The 24,379-nt window shown below is 27.4% G+C and overlaps 2 protein-coding genes across 5 annotated transcripts in view; one reads left to right on the forward strand and one right to left on the reverse strand.

Moving 5' to 3' along the window:
• LOC122858989 overlaps window positions 1–18,037 on the reverse strand; it is a 95,787-nt gene extending 77,750 nt beyond the window's left edge. The window contains exon 1 of the mRNA XM_044162279.1: window positions 17,680–18,037. The gene's annotated coding sequence lies outside the window, so the exon portion shown is untranslated. The remainder of the gene's footprint in view (window positions 1–17,679) is intronic.
• Window positions 1–24,379, forward strand: part of LOC122858990 (autophagy-related protein 16-1) — a 136,630-nt gene that overhangs the window by 84,058 nt on the left and 28,193 nt on the right. The window lies entirely within an intron of this gene.

The following is a 24,379-nucleotide window of genomic DNA, read 5'->3' on the forward strand; positions in this document are numbered from 1 at the left end:
TGAAAAATTTCATGAATATTCAACAGAATTATATATATCACGGATAAAGAGTAGAGCGAGGATGTAACGCAAAACCCTTTTGCGTTAACTGGTTATTCTGTGATATAAAACTCACCCTCTTTTGCCTCATTTTCTCTACCTCATTTTCATTCACGATGAACCATTTTGCACTGCGTTTCTCAACTTGGTTCAATATATATATATATGTATTTGAAACACGCTGATAGAAGATCGATTATGTACGCTTGGCTGACATGAAAATTCACCGAAGCTGACTCGTGTTGAGTTTGAGGGCAAACGACATGGTTTTACCTTGAATGTTTATTGGCATATACGACATTTTTATTTTTTTATCTTGATAAAAATAAATTTGCAAAATAAATTATGTAAAGTTCAAAAATATTCATTTTATATTTTTATAGATAAAAATTAGAAAAATGTGAGCTACATATGGTTTGACAGTTTTTTTTTTTCATCAATATACTTAACAATTATCAATAATTAATTTCAAACTCGTTATTAAATGAATGATTACTCGCGTATTTTTTAAATTCATTTTTCACAACATTTAATCATATTTATATCAAAAGCAAACTCAAATATTATTTAATAATATTCAATTAAAAATTTTTCATTAACCAATACAACAATCATAACACGTTTGAGAATGAATTTCAAATATTTTAACTTCAATAATATTTTATTACCGAGTTAAAATTAAAAAAATACGACATTCAAATTTTATTCATTTTATGCTGTTATTGCTCATTATTTTATGTGCTTTTTCTCTTTTCTGTTTATTTTTTTTTTCATATTTTTTTGTTTTGTCATGTACAGAAGATTTAAGGCAGGCAATGATAACGTCCTTTGGTTTTTATACTGTTATACAGTGGCCACATGTAGAGAAGGCTTGATGGTGCCTCAAAAAATAAAAATAAATATAAAAAATCTCGCGTAGTGACCACAAACCGTCGTAATTTATTTATGGTTCCGTTTAACTTTTCTCATGATCCAAAACTTTTTCATATACATAAAATCACACACACTCACGCACACACAACTATATCAGAATGATGGTCAAGCCAGGGTGAAATGAGCTCATTGTAGGATTAATGGTGAAACTTTTCTCAGCCACCCTTGCAATCATTCAAGCCAGTTAAAACAGACAACAATTTTTTTATTTTTATTCTTTTATTTTCATTGTATTTTTTTTTTTATATTTTCCTAAATTATTATTAATTAATTATTTTTATTATCAATTATCTTATATTTATACATGAAATTATACCGTGATAATTTACAAATTGTGCATTAGCTTCGAAAAGAATAAAGAAAAAAAAATTGAAAAATAAATATATATAAAAAGTTAAAAGAATAAAACTTGGACAATACATTTGTCGTGTGTAGTTTGTTGTTTTAATGGAATATATAAAATTGGATGAAGAATGTCGTTGTCTGCAGACCATGGTGTCTCAGTTTGGTGGTGGCGTCACGTCGACAACTACCTTAACATGTATGTTTGTGTAAATTTTTGTATATTTATGTATGTGTTGAATATATTTGTAAGTGTTGTTGGTGGGTTACATTTTCATCGGGTGGAGTAAAAGGACATTTGAAAATTTTCATTCGGGAGTGAAAACGCCGACGTGGTAAATTAATGGTCGCCACGAAGAATAAAGTGGTGCAGAGAGACCAGAATTCTAGTAGAGTAACACCAGTGTAACACGCTTCGTGGTGGCTTGGCTTTGGCTTGGCTTTTGGATTTAGCTTGAAGTTTAACTCTATTTCTCTCTTTTTACTCTACATCTATGCTTTTCTCTCATGAAAGAAAATAGAGGGTGAGACACATGCCATGTATATATACATATATACAAAAGCATGATATAGTATGAGAAAACCGAATGACTAGCTTTTCGTAGAGTCAACGTTGAAGTGCCATAGACACACACCACTCTGGTCCATGACCGCGTAACTGCGTTCGGTAAACACAACAGTAAGTTATCCCATGTGGCAAACGACTTTCCACTGTGACATGATGCAAAGTTTGATGCTGTATTCTCTGCTAAAATGTTTGTACCCAATATATACATGTATGTTTATTTCAAAAAGTAATTATCTTGCCTGAGGTTTTTTACACGTTAATAGTAAACATTTGTCAAAACAAGTGTAAACACATATTTTATCTGAATTGAATAACTCTTAAAAATTTTAATTTTATAATATATATATTAATAATATTAATAAAATTAATAATATTATATTCATACTCTTACTTTTTATTTAAAATAATTTTTTTACAATTTACTAAATTTGTCGTTTACTACTATGATTCATATATTAATAGATAATAATATATTTATATAATATTAAATAATAACTAAATTATACGTTCTCTTAGCGCCGGCCATCCGATATATTACCATTTTATTTGTATATTTGATTTTATCGCCAACTCTGCAAATGTTGTGATGCCAATTATCGGCGTTTCACATCACTTGGCATGGAGGTTATATATAATATTAAAAAAAAAAAGATAAATATTTTTTTTATATACAAATTACACATGCACATATATGTATGATCATAAAAATCACATGGTATAGTTTTCTATGTAGATCGTAACATTGCGTTTATGAGCTGTTCTGTTGCCGTGCGCGTGGTTACACTGAGTTTTCGAATTATCTGTAAATATTGATTCCCTATCCAAACTTCCGGATAAATAGCCGCGTCGACATTTTGGCTTTTTCATTGTACTACAATATTTTTAGTATTAAAATAAAATAATGCACATATATACGTATATATTTATATATTTTACAATAACAATAGAAAGAAGATAAAAAAATGGAATAATAATATTGGTTCACCTGCTGAGTATATGTATATTTTTCGAATATTTAAAAACGCTTATCACAAAAAATCAATACGCAGAATTGCATGCTTGCTTTTTATTTATATATATCTACATATTTGTATGTTAATCAATATAATATTTGTAATCCAAATATGTATAACTTTGTTAAACATTGGATACAATTTGATCAAAACTTTGGAAATTCCAAATATACTCTGTCATATTTTCAAATATAAATCAACAGAATTATCATGATAAAACAACAAAACAATAAAATACGATATGGTTATTCAATCATTAATCTAATAATGTAAATTAAATATAATTAAATATTAATTAAAAACAAAAAAAGAACCAAACCATATAAAATTACTGTTACAATTAAATTTAATTTAAAACAAGTTTTAGAAATATAATCAACATATTACATTAAACAGTTACGAACATCAATTAATAAATAATTTTAAAAAACATATATAAAATTAAAAATGAAATAAGGAAATATAAAATTATATTAAGAAGGGAATATTTAAAGAGAATATTAGTTTGTGTATAAAATTTTTCTAATTGATCCAATTTACCCGTGGGAATCTTGAAGTTGGAAGTTGCTGTTTAAGAGTATACATAGAGACTCCGTTATCGATATCTTCAAACTTTAATGGAGCAACATTATACGTATACTTTCATTGCGTATATATACTATATGAACTAGTGAATACTGTGCAGTTATTAGTTTCATTTTGTATGCATGTTTGTTATTGCATATAAAAGTATAAACACAAACTACAACAACAAAACTTACAGTTATTTGGGCGTACGAGTAGTATAATGTCCCCCTAAAAGATATCAACAAATTAAGGGTGTAGACAATTATATTTTCTACTTGTCCTTCATTTTGCCAACATGAATTTAGCTTTACGCAAGTTTAAATATTGAATTAAACTATTGATATACATATAAATATGCTAAACCGTTAAACGTTAGATAAAAAACAACAATAGTATTTTAGTAAAAATAGACACTATGCTATGATAACAAGTAGATTTAAAACTATTACTATATACGTTATTTAATTTGAATCAAAGATATATATGTACGTGCATGATATATGTATGTATTTATTACACATATTGAAATACATAGACTTCTCATCCGGTTAACGTCGATCAGTGGTATAATCAAACTGTCGATTCCAGTATAGTGAGTTTCATGTACCGACACATCAGGGTGCAGATAGATATGAGAGAGAGAAAAACCACTCAACAAGACCTGTGCACGATTGTAAATTTACGATCCACGGAAACTACCGGAAGCTTGTCTCGTTAAATGGTCGTCGACACTCAACATAGTTAAGTCAATTTACCGTACGATTAACTATACACTTTTTTTTAATATCAAATATTATTTTATTTATTTATATTAAAATAAAATATATACAAGGGTAGAAGGTTAAATATATTTTATAGTCAATTCAAAAAATATATAAAGAATAGAGATTTTTTATTATTTTAACATTTTATATGTGAAAAAATATTTGTGATTCAGTGAAAATAACATCTTTAAATTTTATTATGTAAATTTATTTTTTTATATTTTATTATTTTTTATTTTTACGGGTACTTTGACACATGTACAAATAAATTTTTTTTTCGTCAATCATAATGATGCGTATACTCGGAAATAAAATGCACCATGTCACACTCGACAGACCAGAAAAATTTCAACAACACATATACGTATATATTCACGTAATTTTTTATTTTGTGTGACATTTATATATTATTTTCATATATATGATGTGTCATTTAGTCAAACTGGTATATCGTTTTATTCGTTTAAACTCTATATATTTATTGTAAGACAAGTTTTCAGTGTTTTTTCGTTCTGTTAAAACTCGATCAACGACAATATAATACATAAAGTGTTACAAAGTTGTTTATAAGTAAGCATGTATACATGAAGGCCAAATAGTTGGTAAAGCTGTTATCAACATTGTACAGGCCAAGAAAAAATAAAAAATATATATCACTTTTTTATTTTCTTGTTTCCCTCTGTGTCATGTACACACGAAAAAATATTTTTAATAAAAACACGAATGGCAAACATAGCTCAGGAAAAAAAAAAGCATGAAGCTTAGAAATTTTCAATAATATATATAAAGGTGACCGAAAAAGTATCGAGAAAAATAAATGAAAAAAGCCATTGAATCAAAATGAAATAGAGTAAAATATATAAAAAAATTAAAAAAAATATTTTCATGCACATGTATATATGTAAAAGTATTTTTATAAATTTTCATAATTTTCCAAGACTATATATAGTATATATATTTTGATGATGAGAAATAGTATGAAAGAAGAAAGGTCAGAGGATTTACGTAAAGCAAGATGAATATGCTGCTTTGGATTCACAACTGTGTGTGGTTTTGTGTATAACATACTGGTCCACTACTACTTTGATCCAAGACCACAAAATCCAGAGAGAGAGTTGGCAAAGTGAAGCAGGGAGAAAAGGGAATGGATCCATTAGCAGTGCCATTTGAATATTTGCAAACTGTGCAAGTAAAACGTAGCACTATGTATATTTTTTTATTTATTTTTTTTCTTTTAGTTAAAAAGATGTAACATACTGGTATCTGTCATTTTCAGTCACGGTGAGAGAAGTGTTTTTTTCTAGATTTTCATGTGTACACTATTGCTACTCGTGATATGTAAATTTACATAAAAAAAAGATATAAAATTATTTACCATCTCACTAACATTCACCATTAATAATTTTCCAAACAACATTTTTTATTTTTATTATTATTTTTCTTTTTTTGTTTATTGATTTTAATTTGTTTTTTTTTTAATTTTATTTTATTTATTTTAATTTGATGATAAAAAAAATTAAATATCATTTAATGTCATCTTCACACTGCTCCTTCATTTTCATGGTTGAATGAATTTTACAACTTACAAAAAATTAAATAAAAAAAAAAGGAAAAAAATACCATGAAAAACTTGATAAGAAAATTATCCTTGTGACTTTTATAGAATTATATTTCAACGAGTTTTTAAATTGAATATATCCTCAAGTTTTTTGTGCAAAGTGCACTTTTCAAAGTACTGAAAACTTGAATAATATACATAAAGAAAATAAAAGTGTCTCTGTTTTACAGCTGATGCAAAATATTACTGTATATTTATTGTGTTTATTAAATTATTATGTAACTAAGAAAAAGTTTGTTTTTAAAATATATTTATGACAGGAATATAAATACCAATTTTAAATAAAACAAAAGTATGTCATTTCAAAAAGGTTTACTTCATCACTGTAAACAATATATTATTTATTTGTGAAATAATTTTCACTAGTAGAAAATTCAACGACAGTCAAGTCTCTCAAGTGTACGTGTTTATCATGCAGAATTAATACAAGCGAAATTTCTTGTATTGTCTCGTGACTTTTATGTGTTTTTCATGATGGTATTTAAAAATATCTATAGTGTGTGTGTGTGTGTATATGCACTTTTCTGCTGCATCTAGTTTGCTATGTCAGTTTTATCCTTTTTTGGTTTTGTATAAAAATTTATATACGTGACGAATACAGAGTATCATTGAAGTTGTAAAACGCATTTTCTATGATACATATTCATGTACACATACATGTTTATTATTAGCTTGTGTATGCAGGAAGATTGTACGTGTGATATTTTTTTTCTCTCGGCTGAGCTTAAGGCTCAACTTGTGTGTGACCCTAAGAGTTACCAACAATTCAACAAGACCAAAAGCTAAGGAAAAAATAAAAAGTATGATTTTATATATTTTCTAAATAAGGTTAGTCTTTTTTTTATTTTTGTTTTTGATAAAAATAATAGTTTGACTCTCGAGGTATGTATAATAAAAACTCTATAAACTCCCCAGTGATAACAACTACTGAAAATTACGATTTTCGTAACAACAGGCCCGTAACGTTTTAATTCGACGTTTCGATTCGCTGACTGATCATTGACCGCGACAATGCTCGTCAGCCCGGTTGGTCACTCGCTTCGTTTTTGCCTAGACAGACATGAAAATTCGCAATTTTAAATGAACTTTCACTCTCACCCTTTTTAAATTTTTCGTACGTATTATTTTTTTTTCTATTTTTTAAATTTTTTCCATTATATTATTATTTTTATTGTTGATATTATTTGTTTATTTTTCAACTTTTAGCCTCTCGAAATTCGATTTTACGGGTGGTCGAACGCAGAGTGCATACCACTGACAATTCCTCTATTCCAATTGCTAAATATAAATATTGTGTGTGTGTGTGTACGAATTGAGATTGCGTTATATTGCAGCATATTGTCCAGTATTACATAAAAGACATTTCATCCAATATCAGCTCTGTTGTAAAACTCAAGAAAATAAGAAAAAAAAAAATTCAATTGCGTATGTCATATTCAGAAAAAAATAAAAAAATAAATTTTAAAATGAAATTTTTTTTTTCAAGTTGCCATTAAAGACTTCAGTTGAAAAGAAAAATGAGGGAATGTAAAAATTGGTTAAAGCAAAAACTTTTATGTTAAGAAAATTATTATAATTTTTTTTTTTTTTATTTCCAAAAAAAAATAAAGTCAAAATCGTTATATCTTGTAATAAAAAAAATGCTTGATGGATTTTACCATATACTCATGTCTATTAAAACTGACGTAAATTTTGATAGACTTTTCTTTTGTTAATTATTATTTAATATGATATTATTTTTCAAAAAAATAAATAGTGTATTGTTGTTAAAAAATATATCAAAATATAAAATTAGAAGTTTTCGTTTTTTATGTGAATCATGTGAAGAAAATGTTTCGGAATTTATGTATATCTATAAAAGTAATCTATTTAATTTAGGACTGGTAAATTCATTGGTGGTTTATAATGGCACAGGGTAAATGTAGGTTAACGTACAAGTACTTGGATATCTTTTGGGACACATGGCTGCCTTGGATTATCCCGTTTTCTGCAAGTCGCACAAATACTAGAAAAACAATGGAAGCTTATAAAGGAGCAAGTGAGTAAAGGATAGTATACATCTCAAACTTGATCTTTGAATCTCCGAGGACCATTGTAATCTCCGTGCTCTCTGGTACCTCCCAATTCTCATGGAGTCACTAGACCTCAGAGGGTTTAGACACAGCCCACCAAGGATCACGAAGCAATTATACTTGGTGAATGTCATTCGTTGACTCAAATTGCCTTCAATTTATACTCAAACTCATTGTGGAAAACACACGTATCCTTAAATCATCTCTCTACCAATTCACTCATACCAACTGACACTCGTATCTATTATACTTATTCTCTTTACATACAAGTTGCATCGTTAGCAATCGTAATATTCATCTTATTCAATCCCCAAGGTCGTTTACATGAAAATTATACAAGTGCAAACTTGTGATGTGTTTATGATGTCGATAATAAATGCTTGGAAAAAAATTTAAAATAAAAAAAAAACAACACTTGAAAAAAGTAGAATAAGTAGACGAATAAGGAGACGAGAAGTCATAAGAACCAACAGTCCCGTAACAAAAACACATTGAACTTTCAATGAGCCTGATAAAAAAATAAGCAAACTTTATTTTACTTTTTATTTTCTACTATGGTATGTACTTATTTTTTTTCTTTTCATTCCATTCTTTTTTTGTTCAAATATTTTTCTTTGAAGAAACTTGCAATATTCCCACCCAATGAAAATGATACTTGATTTATTATTATATTTTTTTCAAATTTATTTTTATATCAATGGAAACTCAATCAGCAATATATTGTCTAACAAATAGTAATTTATATTTTATATTCACATAACAACCAACTAACCAAGTATCCTAAAGAAAACTGTATTTTTTTTTTTTCAAGTTGGTTCTTAATTTGAGAGTCAATAAAATCCATTTTATTCATAAATTTTACCATTAGAAAAGGTAAATAAACAAGAAAAATAAAAAGCATAGAAAAAAAAAAAAAAATTTATTTTTTTCCTGATAAAAATGAAAAGAAAAATAAATTTATTTTCATTTCCAATGAAACTCTGCACTTATATAGAATCTCGCGTGCTGGAATTTTCAAATATTTTTTTTTTTCAGTATTTTCTTTTCTTTATTTAGAATTTTTTATATTTATTTTTCAAATCGTGTTTCCATTTGGGGTCGTATTCAAGCGGGCATACGGATTCTAGTGAATCTCGATGTCCTCGAATGTTCGAAACTGATCGACGATTTCACGGAAGCATATTGACTCTCTCTTTCTCTCTCTTTCTCGGTGCACCAATATGCACAAATGCATACATTACATTCTATCTTTATACAGCCGTTATTCATCCTACGTAAATGAACCTTTTCATGTATTTTAATAAAATATCGATACATATGTAATTTCGTCAGTTTTTCAACCACAAAGACGATGATATTTATGAAATTTAAGTTACAAAATCTCCTGGGGGAATCAACCCTTGGAGAATTTATCCCATTGGCATAGATGCAATTATATTTTTTATATAAAAACATATTTCACACATCCTTGCCAACGACTTTGTTATTCCTCCATCACATTAAACTTTTTTTTTCTTTTTACCATTTATCTTATCGAAATAATAAAATAGTTCAAAATTGCGTTGCATATATTTTTTGTGCTTCTATGAAGGCTCATTTCAGCGGGTGGTATACATATTATATTGTTGCATATATTCGCAAATACGACTGTGTGGTCATCGCTATCAGGTAACTGTAATACCTTCCGCAGGCAGTTACATTCATTCGAGTCCCACGCACGTGTGGGATTGAGCAATCTGACTGTGCATTGTGCGTGCACCGTTAACCCACCGCACGTTGATCGTACGAAATGAAAAAATTTTAAATTTTTAAAAATTTTAAACAAATTAAACCCTCTTAATTTTTTTTTTTTAAATTCGTTTATATAAGAAGAAAGAATATATCTTTATAATCTCTTTCGCCTGAATTCTTTACACAAACTTAATTTTTTTTTTTTTTTTATATTTTCAAATATATTTTTTTTTTTATTACTTTATTTTCGTATTATTTTGCCTCATTCTTGTCTTGTCTTTATCTTTTTTTTTTTTCTTACACACTACTCCTCCCCTTTGTAATTTTTTTTCACAAGTTTTTTATTGTATTTTTTTTTTTTTTCATTTTTCTCAATACGCCTATTCTCGCAAGAGTTCATTGCCTTGAAAGCATAAATTCGGCAAATTATGTGCACGCAATTCACACACGCGTGGGTAAACAGCTTATCATATTGATCATTTTATACAAATAATTATTATTCGTATTATATTATTTATACCAAAAAATATATAAATGGAAATGAACAAATAAAATAATATAAATGATTTTATTTTTCAAATTTGAAATATAAAAAAGGAAAAAACGAGTTTACTGACCCTGATGATGATTCGTCATCAGCTACATATATGGATAGTGATATCTATGTGTAATCAAATATCATGTGGGTCTGAAATGAGTGGGTAGGTTCAAATACAGAAAATATAATATATATGCAACTGAAAATTGAACTCTGATGAGATAGAAAACCCTCATCATTATTTCAAGATTTAGGATTTTGGTAATCCATATATGTTGACTGTTGAGAGACACGCGATGCAACCTTACATGATTTCATCATTTTCGTAAATTGAAAATTGAGCAATCACGACAGCAAAATCAATTTAACCCTCAAAAAATAATCTATATATACTCAATGGTCATATCAATCATCTATTTTTTTTTCCTCCGTTGATTTACTTTTTTTTTTTTTTTGTTAAATCATGATTTTTTATTAAAACGAAAAAATAAAAAAAAATAGATATCATCTTTATCATTTTGTTATATGACATAGTAATTTTTCACATGAGAGTGAGAGATAGAGAGACTGCTATATGAAAAAATATTTTACGAGTATACAAAAAATGACAAAAAATAAAAAGTATAATATTGTGATAAAAGATAAAAACAAGTTGATGAAAGTGATGTCGAAATAGTTATGTAAAATGCATGCATATAGTTTTGTATAATGAGAATGATGTTGATAGGGTTGAAGTATGGCAAAGTGAAGATTGAACACAAAGCTGTGTGTAGAATTGAGAAGACAGAGAGAGGATATATTTTCGAGAGTGTAGCTAAGAGCTTGCTGTGAGTAAAATTATATATAGATAGATGTATAGGTGTACAATATTGTGTATTCATTTGAAACTAAGACACTGGAATAAGATAGCGCTTTGGCCAAGGTTCACCCAAGAGGCTATTAACCGTTTGCAAACAATGATCTAGAAGCGGAAGTAGCTGAGCGTCCGACACAGCGTCTTATCGGAATTCCCGTCTCGGCTATGAGGCAGTAGAGTCGAGGATGATCGAGGACCTTGGAAGGTGCGATACAGCACCACGATATTATATTATTTTTTATTCATTATATACACTTTTTTTTTTCTTTTTTTTCTTTTACTTTTTCTCTATACTATCATCACTATATATGCACATTGTATGCAACACAATGATCATTACTTTTTCTTTCTTTTATATTTTTTATTTTTTTCATTTTGTTTTCTATGGAAAATGAAGTGTGAGAAATTATAATTGGAAGGCGGACTCTATTTTATCGATCAGTCATCATTTAAATTACTTTCAATTCATAAATATTAAATTAGAAAAACATATTATTTACATGATTGAATATACGAATGATATAGATAATGTAATTGAAATTTTAATAGAAAATTAGAAAAATCATTTTTGATTTTTTATCAAGTGAAAGTAGTTTTTTTTATTATTTTCAATTTGTTTTCTATTTATTCTTTCTATTATCTTGTGGTTATTTATATTAACCTTTTTTTTTTTTTTTTTTACAATTATTTTTTTTATATTTTCAATTTTGTTTTTTATATGTATCATTGACTTTTCTTCGTTCAAATGTTCATCATATGATCGATGCGTTTCTTTGGAAGATTATACTCTTTGTCATTTGATGAAAATCTTTTCGATTTTTCTGTTTCAATACACCAAGCACGTAGCTGGTGTCCATTTCATTTCGTTTGGTCTGTTGGTATAGACCTCATCTACCTCGACATTGCTTCCAACTTTTCCACCTTTTTTTTTCTCTTTATTTATTTTTTCTTCATTGCCGCAACAACATATATAGCAAAACAGCAACAGTAGAAGAAAAAATAAATAATAAATAATAATGATGAACAAAAAAAAAAGAAAAAAAGTAAAACTTGACTCATATACTTTTTTGCTCAGCAAAAACTACTTTTCTATTCTTTTTCATGCTATTCCAATCTTCTGCTCTTTCCTTCTTATCAGTCTTGAGCATCTTTACTTTTTTTGCATTTTTTTTTTCTTCTCCACTCTTATAGATTTTTTTAATTTTTTTTTAAATTTTTTTACCATCAAGTTAAACGTATATAGTAATTCCAATCGACTTGTCAGCTCGTAAATTCCTGAATATATAATACTTTTATTTTAATTATTTTTCATTTGTAATTATTATTATTACTTATACTTCGAAATTTATAAAATTGTATTTAAACGAATAAAAATAAGTCGCTTCCTTTACTTAACTCTTCATTTTAAATTGTAATATGTTATTTTCTCACACAGTTAATGATGGTCTTTGGCCTAATGATCACAAGTTAGTAGCTGTGTATGACTTTTGCAAAGACAAGAATTTCCGTTCTTAAACTCCATATATATTTTTTAAATATATACATATTTATACATTTCTCTTTTCACCCATCCGACAAACTCCAGGAGATAAATTACTTTGGAATCCAATGCATTTCCCTCGCTTATATACGGATTACCGTTAAGACGTACAAGGAATAGAATAAATATAAAAAATTAAGGAAAAAAAAAAATACAATCAATTTAAATTGGAAAAATAAGTTTTTCCCTTATTCGAGTTAACAATTATTCACCTTAGTATTTTGTTAAATATTTAAATTTTGTTAATCCAAGTTTAAAAAATTAAATAAAATTTCAACTAGTTTTTAAAATAAATAAATAAAAAACTTTGTAAGTTATTTGCATTTATTTTTTTCTAAAATCTGGATTTATTTATATTTTTATTTAAAGTACATATAACTTTACGACTCTTGACCATGTTATCTCGCATTTGCAAAAATTTTGTTACATATTTTTGTCGTGTTATTTTTTTAAAAATTTTATTAATTCTTCATTTTTATTTTTAACCAAGCAATTTCCATTTCTACATTTATCCCATTTATCCTTGGAATTTTTCTTTTTAAATCAAAATTGCCCAGACCTTTGAATTTCTCAGAGTTTAAAATATGAATATTCATGATTTGTGACACAGTATATTTAACTATTGCGCACCGAGATAAATTCACATATGTGTATAAATATAATATATGTATATGTGCTGTAAATAAATACAAATATATGCATTTACCTTAAAAGCATCTATTTGTATGTTATATATAGGTTTACGAAATACGAATGCCTTGACAGAGACACGTACTCGAGCCAAAACACAAATTACAAATTCTTGTGGACGATGCAGATGCGTCTTCTCGTGCGTATTTTTTTCCAACAACAACCTGCTTGCTAGAAATAAAATTATCGTAGCTATATATACAACTTGCTTTTCATTTTTTTTTTTTGTTTTTTTCTCTTGAGAAATACAGAAGAAGAGGACCTCCTTTGCAATGTCGTTGAACACCTTGTGCATATACTGTACATTAATACAGCTTGTATGTTCAAATAAACCCAGAGTATTCAAGGGGCTTTGTGTGTTAATGTTGAAAGATCCCGCGTGCGCAAGCTAGAGCACCGCACAGCATCGTCAATGCACTTTACGAATTTGCAAATTGAAAAGCCTGCCAGTAACCAAAGGCGGTATATGTATAATATATATACAATATACTTACTGTTTCATTTTCTTTATAAAGATTTTCTATACATGTATATATGTACTAGGCTATATACAGAGTGAAAGTATAGGTTTGGTGAGTTTGTGAATCTGGTGGGGTATACCTCGTAATTTCCCATCTTGAATAAATCGATTCAGCAGCTTAAAAGCTTCACCACATTGGATCGAAACTCGTTCAGTGCAACTGAATAAGCTTTACTTTATTTTCCTTTTTTTTTTATTTTCAATTTTACCAATTTTGGTACTTTACAATTTTCTTTTTTGTTTGCTTTTTTATTCTTCCTACCTGTAACTGTATTTCTATATCGTTTTAATATTATTATTAAATCAGACGGTCTGAAGAAAAATGTCTTGTACATCAATTTTCCATATTTTATATATCTTTGTGTATAGATAATATTTTTTTTTATTCATTTATTTATTTATTTATTTATTCTTGATAAAAAGAACAAATGACGTTATTGATTTTTCAAAAATAAAACAGTGGTATTTCCGTATAAATACATAAGTTTAACAAATGGCTGTGAGTGTATATTAAAAGATGAAGAAATACAGAGGGTGTTGTGCAAATATTTATCGACTAATATCCAGTGTTAGTAGTGTATGTTTGAGATCCATTCGTGGAATTCCATTATATGTATACCAAGAAAGTTTGTCGTGTCTGACATTGCTAGTCCGTGTCCACATTTACATTGCTCTAGCTTAGATGATGTGCAACGCGATAATTCAATTTATTTATTTATTTTTTAAATGTTTTTTTTTTTGTTTGTCGTAGTCTTGTCTATCGTCAGTGTGTCCGTTGCTTTTCTCGTCGCTCGTTGGCACATAACTTATGTGCCCCGTTACTGGATCCATGATAGCTGACTGATATTTATCATTAGTTGCTTCTAATTGACACGTTGATACACAAAATATTATTTTAAATTATATGATGAAAATTAATTTTGATTCCATTCATCTTTAAGAAAATAAGAATTTTTTTATGAAAGAAAAATAATAAATAAATAAAATAATGATAATAAATGAAAGTTTTATATTCATAAAAAAAAGATAAAAATAGTTCATTATTATAGAGAATAAAATTACTTGAGATTGTTGAAAAGCTTGATGTTATTGTATAAATTAAAACGATGGAAAAACTTTATGATTTGTTTGTGGATTTTTAAGATTCATAAAGAGTTTAAAAATTATTTAAATATTATGATGTTTTAAAACAGTGAATAGTGACTTAAAAAAACTTTTAACTAATCTACTTTTTTTATAACTAATATATTTCTTTTGTAAGATTATTTATTTGTTTATTTGTTTATTTTTTTTCTCACTCTTTTGAAATAAAAATAAATAAAATTAAAATAAAAAGTCATTAATTAAAGTCACAGGAGTTTTTTTTAAGGGTTTTGTTTTGTATAGCTTTTTGTAAAAAAATACGTGAGTTCAAGTTAACTTGAGTGTTAACACTGGACACAGGCTGGTGAAGACATTGACTGTGTATGTTTCTCAACCCTAAAAGACTATTTTCCTCTACCTTGGTTAACTTGAAAACTTGTCTTAAAAAAAACCATCCTACTCCCACAAAGTTTCATTAAACTTGTAGCTATATAGAATGGTGCCCTTATCTTGAAACTTGGCTCAAATGAGATAACCAAAGACTCGAGAACGTATATAATATATACATGTACATATATATCTACACAGTAGCAAAATACATAAAAGAGGAAAATAGTCCAGAGGTTTTCAAAAGTCCAAGTTAAATTCTCCTATATAATTTCTTCTCTCTCTTTCTATTTTTTTGCAAAGAAAAAAAATAGATATAAAAAAAAAAAAAAAAAAAAATAACTGTATACATGGGCTGAATGAGCACATCGAAAAGTTATCTACTCATATATAGATATATTATACCTAAAGTATAAAAGTGCGATTAATGACTTTTGATCAATGATACCTAGATTTATGATCCTCAAACTTGAATTCATAGTCAGAAGCATCAAAAACAATTATCAAATCGTTTTTCAACGGCAGAAAAAAAAATAAAAATAAAAGTTGAAATAAAAACTAATAAAAAAAAAAAAAAAGAAAAAACATTTTTTGTTATGTGCAAATGTCTTTCTCTTGTCGTCAGATGATACTCCCGGAGTAATCAATAACCTGCGAAAACGCGTCAGAGCGAGTCTCATTATTCGTCGACGGAAGGCCATTGTGCTTCCTGCCTAGCTCGAGCTCAGCGTGCCCACCGTCAATTCGCCTGCCACTTTTCAGTTGCCAGTTCACCTCGCAAACTATTTTTTTTTAAATTTTTTATTCTCATTCTTTCTCTCTCATTTTATTCAGCTACTTATTCTTTACAAGCATATTCCTCTTAAATTCACATCGTTCCCGCGATCCCGCGAGCTCTCTATTATTCCGACTAATTATTATCCAAGTTAACTGAACAGTTAGGCAAGAAAAACGATATTATAACACCAGTAGAATTTTCTAAGTGAACATAATCCTACGGATGTTGATCTGATTCATATACATAAATTGAATATACATATATATTTATTCCACCCTTTCTTTTCACATCAACTCCCTTTATTTCCTTTCATTACATTAATTACCAACTAAGCAATTCGCGCTCTGTAACACACCGCCACTATGTCTTCACTGAAATATATCACGCACATAAAACTATATAGACAGGTGTATTTATTAAGTTGTATGTAATAAACTATATATATATATTTATACTGAAGCCTACTCGAGTTATCGACAAGTCAAAGAACACATAATGTAAAGCTATATTATACGGATAATGCAATAAATATTGTATACTGCCATTGAAAACTTTTATTCATTTATTTATTTGATGTATTTTATTTATTATATTTACTCATTTTTTTTATTTATAAAATTTTATCCCACTCGGTTTCTTAGCTTTATTTATTTATTTATTTTTTAATAATAATAAATTAAAATTTATTAAAATAATTTTAGACAAGAAATATGTAATATGCACATCGTGTCCTCGAGAATAATTCTCGACACTCTCTCATGCAAGAGAGTTCATAATTAAGCTTACCCAAGAGACCTCAAGTTGTTATCATCAAATTGATCTGTATACTTTTTAAAACTACCTGCAAGTTTTTGCCTCATGAAAATCAATATGACGAAAATAATTTTTAATAAAACCAGTTAATTTATTATTTAAAAATAATTATATCATTATCAATAATGATAAGTTTCTTATGAAACTTTTTAATTTACAAAAGAGTAAAGAAAATTAATTTTGTAAAGTATTTGATGCTTATATATTTTTATATTAAAAATAAAAACCAAAAATATTAATTTCCCTTTTTAATTTAGCTACTTTGTCAAAAATGCCAAATGAACTTCCAAGAATTTTGTCGATAATCTAGACGCGATTTCATGTATATACGGAAAAGTCGATAGAGAGTGGAAATATAATTGAATGACATATAAAAAGAGAATAATAAGAAATTGTGAGGACGATCTGGTGAACAAGTTTTGATCGTTGGAAAAGTCATTCATGCAGCAAGTGCAAGTTGAAGCGATCGGAGTATACCGGATTCAAGAAGAAAACTCAAGTTTCCTTTATCAATATATATCTATATACATAACACATAAAGTTTTAATGTTATATAAATGACGAACTTTAACTATTTTCCCTATAAGTAAAATTAATATCAAATGTCCTAAAAATAGACAGACAGTTATTTGGCTCAAAGACAAGTCATCTGAAAATTAATATTTCAAGAATTTATATCAATTCATTCTTACTGAGCTTTTATAATGCTATAAATATCGTTGCTCTATTTTCCAATAGTCGGAATAAAATGAAAAAAAAAAAATACTGATAGCAAAAGAATAATAAAAAAATTTTTTTGTTTTTATATACTGAAAAAAAATGCTTACCTTGTGCGGGGATCGATTGGATGATGCTGAAGTATCGCTGAACGTCAATGAATCAGTACCGTAAAATCAACCGTACAAGTGTTGGTCCCACTTTGAATGTGACGATATCGATGAATGATTTTAATAGAAAATAATCGCACCACGTTGATATTATAAAAAACGAATACAAATAAGTACCAAACGAAAAAATAATAAAAAATAAAAAAATAAAAATAACCGCAAAGGTGTATTGTATAATGCACTACTTGTATAAATAGAAAGAAATCTTTCACGGTTGCCCTTGGACTTGAGCCCCGTTCACGGCCACAACCAACACAGAAATGCTGAGATTGCAAAGCGTACGGCGACTTTTCCTGCCGGCAAGAGAATCGTGTACCAAACACCGACAACAAGCCAAGTTGTATATGTTGGATGATGAGTAGTAGGGGAGAAGGGAATTATAGAGAAAAAAAAGAGTTAAATAAAATAAGAATTGTACCCAGTTGCATGGTTGGCAGGTGGAATGTTCTATACAACAAAAAAGGGGGTAGGAGGAGAGAAAGAAATAAAGAGAGAAAAACTATAAAATAATGCCTGATTTTCTCTCTCATCATACTTATCTCATGGTATGATATCTACTCTTTTCATATATGTTTTTTATATTGTGGTGGCAATGTTGATGGTGGTGGTGGTGGTGGTATTGGATGCCTTCAGCAAAATATACAACAACTGCATACACAACAACTTACAAAAGATATATAGACGCACTTATAATGTGTATATGATTTTCGTTGGCTTCCGGATATATTTATACATATTATATATATGATGTTGCAACGTTATACAAAACTTGGAAAGACTTGATTCAGCTCTTTCATATCATCCCTGTATATGTATATGCACTGTATCTATATTGTACAGACTTACCTTCCTATTTTGTTATACAGTCTCAAGACAAAAGCATGAATCTTGCTTGTTTTACCAAAAAACTTTTTTGACTATTCTGATATGACTTTATGAGCTGCATAATAAAAATAAAAAAAAATGAAACATACCCAGTTCAAAGTGAATTATTAGCTTTTGTAAAACTCTGAAAACTTGAAAATAATAATAGACTTGTATTATCATCTTAAAATTATATTAATATTGTATATTTTTATTAAGTGTGCATAACTAAACTACACGATCTATGTATATTTATTTATTTATATTAATTTATATACTGCATGTTCAAATCTTCTGTGTTTGACTGGGTTTGTGAGTATGTGTTTGTGGCTGTATTTAAATTATCTGTAGTTGGTTTGTATTTAATATTAATGCCCTAGAGAACTAGTAAATTTATTTGTAGAATTGTTTATATTGAGTCAATTAAACGAGTGATTCGATAAGTGACTTGATAAAGAGAGGGATTAAATAACTTAACAATATTTATTTTCAAGTTAATAATTTACAAAATGTTAAATCCGTAAATTTTGGAAACCCATATACATATCTATTAATGTATGTGTGGATTGAATTTATATATGATCACAATCCATACATTCAAACATTACACACTCGTTAGTCATTACCTGGGTATTAACATACTCGAATCTAGTGGGTTTAGTTGAATTGTAAATTGGCGGATATTGTGCGTCATATACGCATGTAAATTGATGAGTACTATATAATCTCCATCATAAGCATCATCATATCTCATAAAAAAAAAAAATCCTACTGTACGTATAGAATTTTGATTGATTATACAATTTAATAATAAATTTATAAAACAAAAAAAGGAATAAATAAAAAAATTCTATCAATAGTATTTTATTGATAAAATTGTAGTATATTTTAGAAAAATTAATTATCAAATATTTATTTATTGCGAATGTAAATAACATTTCGATTAAAAAATACTCGTTTTATTCATTTGAATTTTTTACTTTTACTGTGTAACTGTGCAGTCCATGTATATGGCTTTTGCCATTGAAATATTTTCATCTTTTTCTCGTTGGAAAACTAGCTCTCGCTTCATCATCATTGCTTTATGACTGCCGATAAAATTGTCTGGTTATATAATGGACCAACTATTATCAAATCTATATATGCAATTTTCAGCATACGCACAGGGTCATTTTGGCTTATGTCATTGAACAGCCTGACTATCGAACTCGATCGTTTCTATTGCTTTAAACAATAATAATACCAATAATCCTAGGAATAAAAACATTGCAACCATACAGTCGTTAAATGTGGTGCTTTTATAGATCCATTTTTTCTATACTATACATTGCTCAGTGGGTAGAAATACTTGTGGTTTGATTGTTCATTGTGAAAATGACTGCCTCGAAATTCCATGTTGACGAGTTAAATTAGGACATAAAGGTCTAATCGCCAGCTTTATAATTTTTTTCTATTATTTGTCTAAAAAATTTGTCTGCATTGATGTTGCATTCGAAGAGATTAATTAATAAATTTATATAAATTTTTGTTTTTTTTTTCAATTGTAAGTGTATTGATATACGGAATCATTTATTTTTTTTTTTTTTTTGCCAGGGCAAAATATGAAATTAAATATTTATGCTAATTCGAATTACCTGAGGCGTCATAAAAATGATTCAGCTTATTTTACATCCAATTGCCTACTCATTTAATACATGTTATAATAGCGGTTCCCATACTGTTCATTCACAGATTGAGATTAATTTTTTAAACTGTTTTTTTTTTTTTCATTTTTTATATTTCTGTTAATTGATATTCATTGGAAGTAAAATATTTAAGTATCTCAGCTATACATTTTGTATAACAGTATTTATTTTTGACTTTGCGGTACATACCAATTATTTAATAATTGCAAAAAAATTTATACTTAAAAATTATGTAATTTTTTTGTTCATTTCGTTGATTTATTTATTTTCAGATTTTATTTGAATCTATAAATTTAACTTGTAATATTTTTGTGGCCTCAATTGAATGAAATTTAGCGGAATTATAAAGAAACAAAAGCATTTAGTTTAAAAAAAAAAAATAATCAGACATATGCACTCGATTAAATATTAACGGTGATTTTAATTTTAAAACGCAAAGTGATTCCAAGATATATATATAACTGGAAAAAATACTTCACCGGTATATTAAATAAATATATAATATAAATAACCTTCAACAGTATCGCCACGCCTCGTCACTCACATATAAATAAATCATTTACCTTTGAACAATGTAAACCCACAACTTCTTTAAATTATTTCCTTTTATTTTTTTCTTCTTTTCTCATTTGTATTTCTAATTTTATTTATTCTTCCTTTCCTAAATTCTAATTCATTCATATACAAGTTATCTACATATTTATCTGTATGATTTTCAAGACAATTATAATCAACTCGTTCAACAGACTATGATTTAATTTAAATACTCGTTATTTATTTTCAAATATATTCCTAAAAACTATAATTAACACAATGTTGTACTTTTATTAATGTAAAATAATGTATCGTTATAAAATTATTCTGTAAATTGGACTTGTGGATTTATGAAAATGATTTTTATATTTTTCGAAAAATTAAGTCTAAGAACTATGAATTATTTTTCAATTTTCATTCAACTAAAATAAAAAAAAAAAACGAGTAATTTTTAAATAAAATTTCGGTTCATTATCTCAAATTATTTCAATTCAAGCGACAAATAAATTATAGGTTGTCATTTAATTTGATAATATGCATCAATAAATCATAAAACTAAATGAAAAAAAAAAAAAAATTTAAAAGAAAAGAAAAAAAATACAAAAAATATTAGTGATTATGTGAATGAAAAAAAATGCGAGAAAAAAAAAAAAATGTTTTTCATAGAAGGACGCTCGACTGCGTACAACCTTCGCAAGTCGTGACGTTCGTCCTCAGTCAGCCTTCAGGTAAGGGGTGTTACGATCTAATTGAGTTGATACGTAATTCCGCTTATGGCTTTTCCTCAACATAAAAGAGGGATTTTACGGGATTGTATATATACATACAGTAAACTCAACGCGGACGTCATCCATCAAGACTTGAGTGGCAGTTATAAAGACCCAGAGTCAATTTGGCTATACACATGTACCACAAACAAACACGTACGCATAAACATTAATACCATATACATAAAAAAATATATATATTCCGTCTTCATATATGTCTTGAAGATACTTGCTGGGTTGTGTTAACTAGCACCTATATGCAACAAGAGATCTAGCCTCGTAAAGGAACCCCTCAGAAAGGTTTGCACGACGTGAGGAAACTCGATATAGCCTTTACTTATTCGTGGTTGTACTTAGTGAAAAGTAATGCCAAGACTTGACGGCAAAACTAAAAGAAACAAAAGAAATAAAAAAAAAGAAACAAATGAGCAAAAAGCTGTTTCTTATTTTTTTTAAATCTTGATGGAAAATTTTATTTTTTAATTTCTAATAAATTATTTATCCAGCTTATTTTTTAATTTTCTAAAATTATTTTCTGATGAATAATTTAAACTGAAGCGAATTTTTAAAATTTAATATCGATAATATTTATTTTTATCATGTAAAATTAATTAAAAAAAAAATTAAATATATATTTATACATAGTCACTGGAGTGAATTTATATTGTGATGATCGCAAACACGTTTGGGCAGTGACTATAACCGGAAATTGTTAAAAAAAAAACTTGAATTGTTTGTTGTACAAGCTATATTGCTACATTTTTATTTTTCTTTAAATATATGTATACACATTTTACAATTTTATGCATAAATTTGCACGCATGTTTGTCTATATTCAAATTTATTTTTTTTTTATTAATTCAAAGTTAAAGCTCAGTCAACTAAAAAATCGTGACTATGTGGGTGATAACATGATTATGATTGCTACCTATATATAAAATCAAAAAAATAAATAAAAAAAAAAAACTAGTATATTAAATACACGCACATGCCAAACTACTGTTTGTATTTTTTTTTTATCAATTTTTTTTTCTCGATATTAAGATAGAAAAAAAAATTATACTCATCGACTTCCTCATCATCATAATTTACTTGTTTTTTTCTCTATTTTTTTTTTCAATTTTTTCTATTCGCCCCCGCTAATACTTATACTGTACATATTAGGGTTCATGCATCTTATTTTCACACATGTTTATGTATATAAATATCGCCTGATGCATGTTTACCACCATGGTAGATTCGGATATACGTAACGATTGTGGGTACAACACACGAGGCGTATAATGAACTCACGCGATAATTCTTCTCTTCTATTTTCTGTTTTTTTTTTTTATTCAATAAAAAAATTATTAGTAAAAAAAATTATTTAACTTGGACACCATTATCTTTGATGTTGCATATAATACTTCCGCACGCGCGCGTTTATAAAAATAGTGACAGGTGAAAATTAATATTAAATAAAAAGATATTATGAAAATTGAAATAAAAATTAGATAAAAAAAATTGTTTTCTTTTGCCTGTATATATTATAATAGTTAAAAAAAAATTTTAAAAATATTGAAGAATGAAAAAGGGATAAAATACATTATATAGCTGTATGTATTAGCTGCATTGCCACGTGAGAGGAATCTCGTAGGATAATCTCACCTCTTCAGGGATAGTAAATTTTTATTCTGTTGCCGCATCAAGCATCAGTTGAATCGATTTATCACGTCTATATACCAAGAGACGAGAAAATAAGATCCACAATATTATAGGCAAACTATCTGGTCTTACACTTGGTCTACAGCTATTTTGCGTGTTTCTATGCTATTCACGCGCTTTGCAATGTTGCCTCTCCACTGAGTTAAATATACCATATTGTAATAATATATATATGTGTGTGTGTGCATACACAGTAACATCATGGACCATTAAAAAAAAATTTTTAAATCAAACTTTAACTGTACATGAAAAACATATTAATCAAATAGAAAAAAAAAAAAATTATAAATGTAAAAATTAAATTAAAAATATTTAAATTAGATTGTTTATAATATATATGTAGTAAAAATTCAATGGAAAATTTAAAAAACTTAATTTTCATAAAATTTACTTCAGTTAAAAGTTATTCAAGCTGGCTTGATCATAACTTTAAAGTTTTTCTACTGGTTTATTATCATTATCTAACTTTATCCAGAAGACACTAGTTTGCATTTTCAAGACACCCTCAGGATATTAATTGTAATAAAAAAATTATCGACAACTTTTTGTTTGTTTTTATTTCTTTATTAATTAAATGTTAAAAAAAAGGAAATAAAAAAAAAAAGAATTGATAATATAATGTTAAAAGAAAAATAATAATTTACTTTTAAAAAATGAAAAAAATTAATAATGATGATGAAAATAAGAAGAATGAAAAAAAAAGAATAATAATAATTTATTATAACGATGAATCAATTTATACAGTGCATATCCTGCGTATCGAAGGAAGGCCCTAACCTGGGGCTAATAATTTTGTACTCTTGGTTGATCGTGTGCGCCCACGCTGCCTCAGGATATAAATATACAACAAATTACAAGTCATCATACTCATCATCGTACACATAAATGTACTCGTAATTTTTAAAATATATTACCTGCAACTTAATATTGGTCATAGGTGCATATTTTCTCGCCCAACTTATTCCCCACATTGATATTCTTGATGTGGATCATTTACAAAATCATGCGGTAACGAGTATTCAATGTTAAATCAATTTATCGAATCGTTATATATATTGATTAATTTTTTTTTTTATTTATTATTCA

The sequence above is a fragment of the Aphidius gifuensis genome, linkage group LG6 (genome assembly GCF_014905175.1).
Source record: "Aphidius gifuensis isolate YNYX2018 linkage group LG6, ASM1490517v1, whole genome shotgun sequence".
Lineage (NCBI taxonomy): Eukaryota > Metazoa > Arthropoda > Insecta > Hymenoptera > Braconidae > Aphidius > Aphidius gifuensis.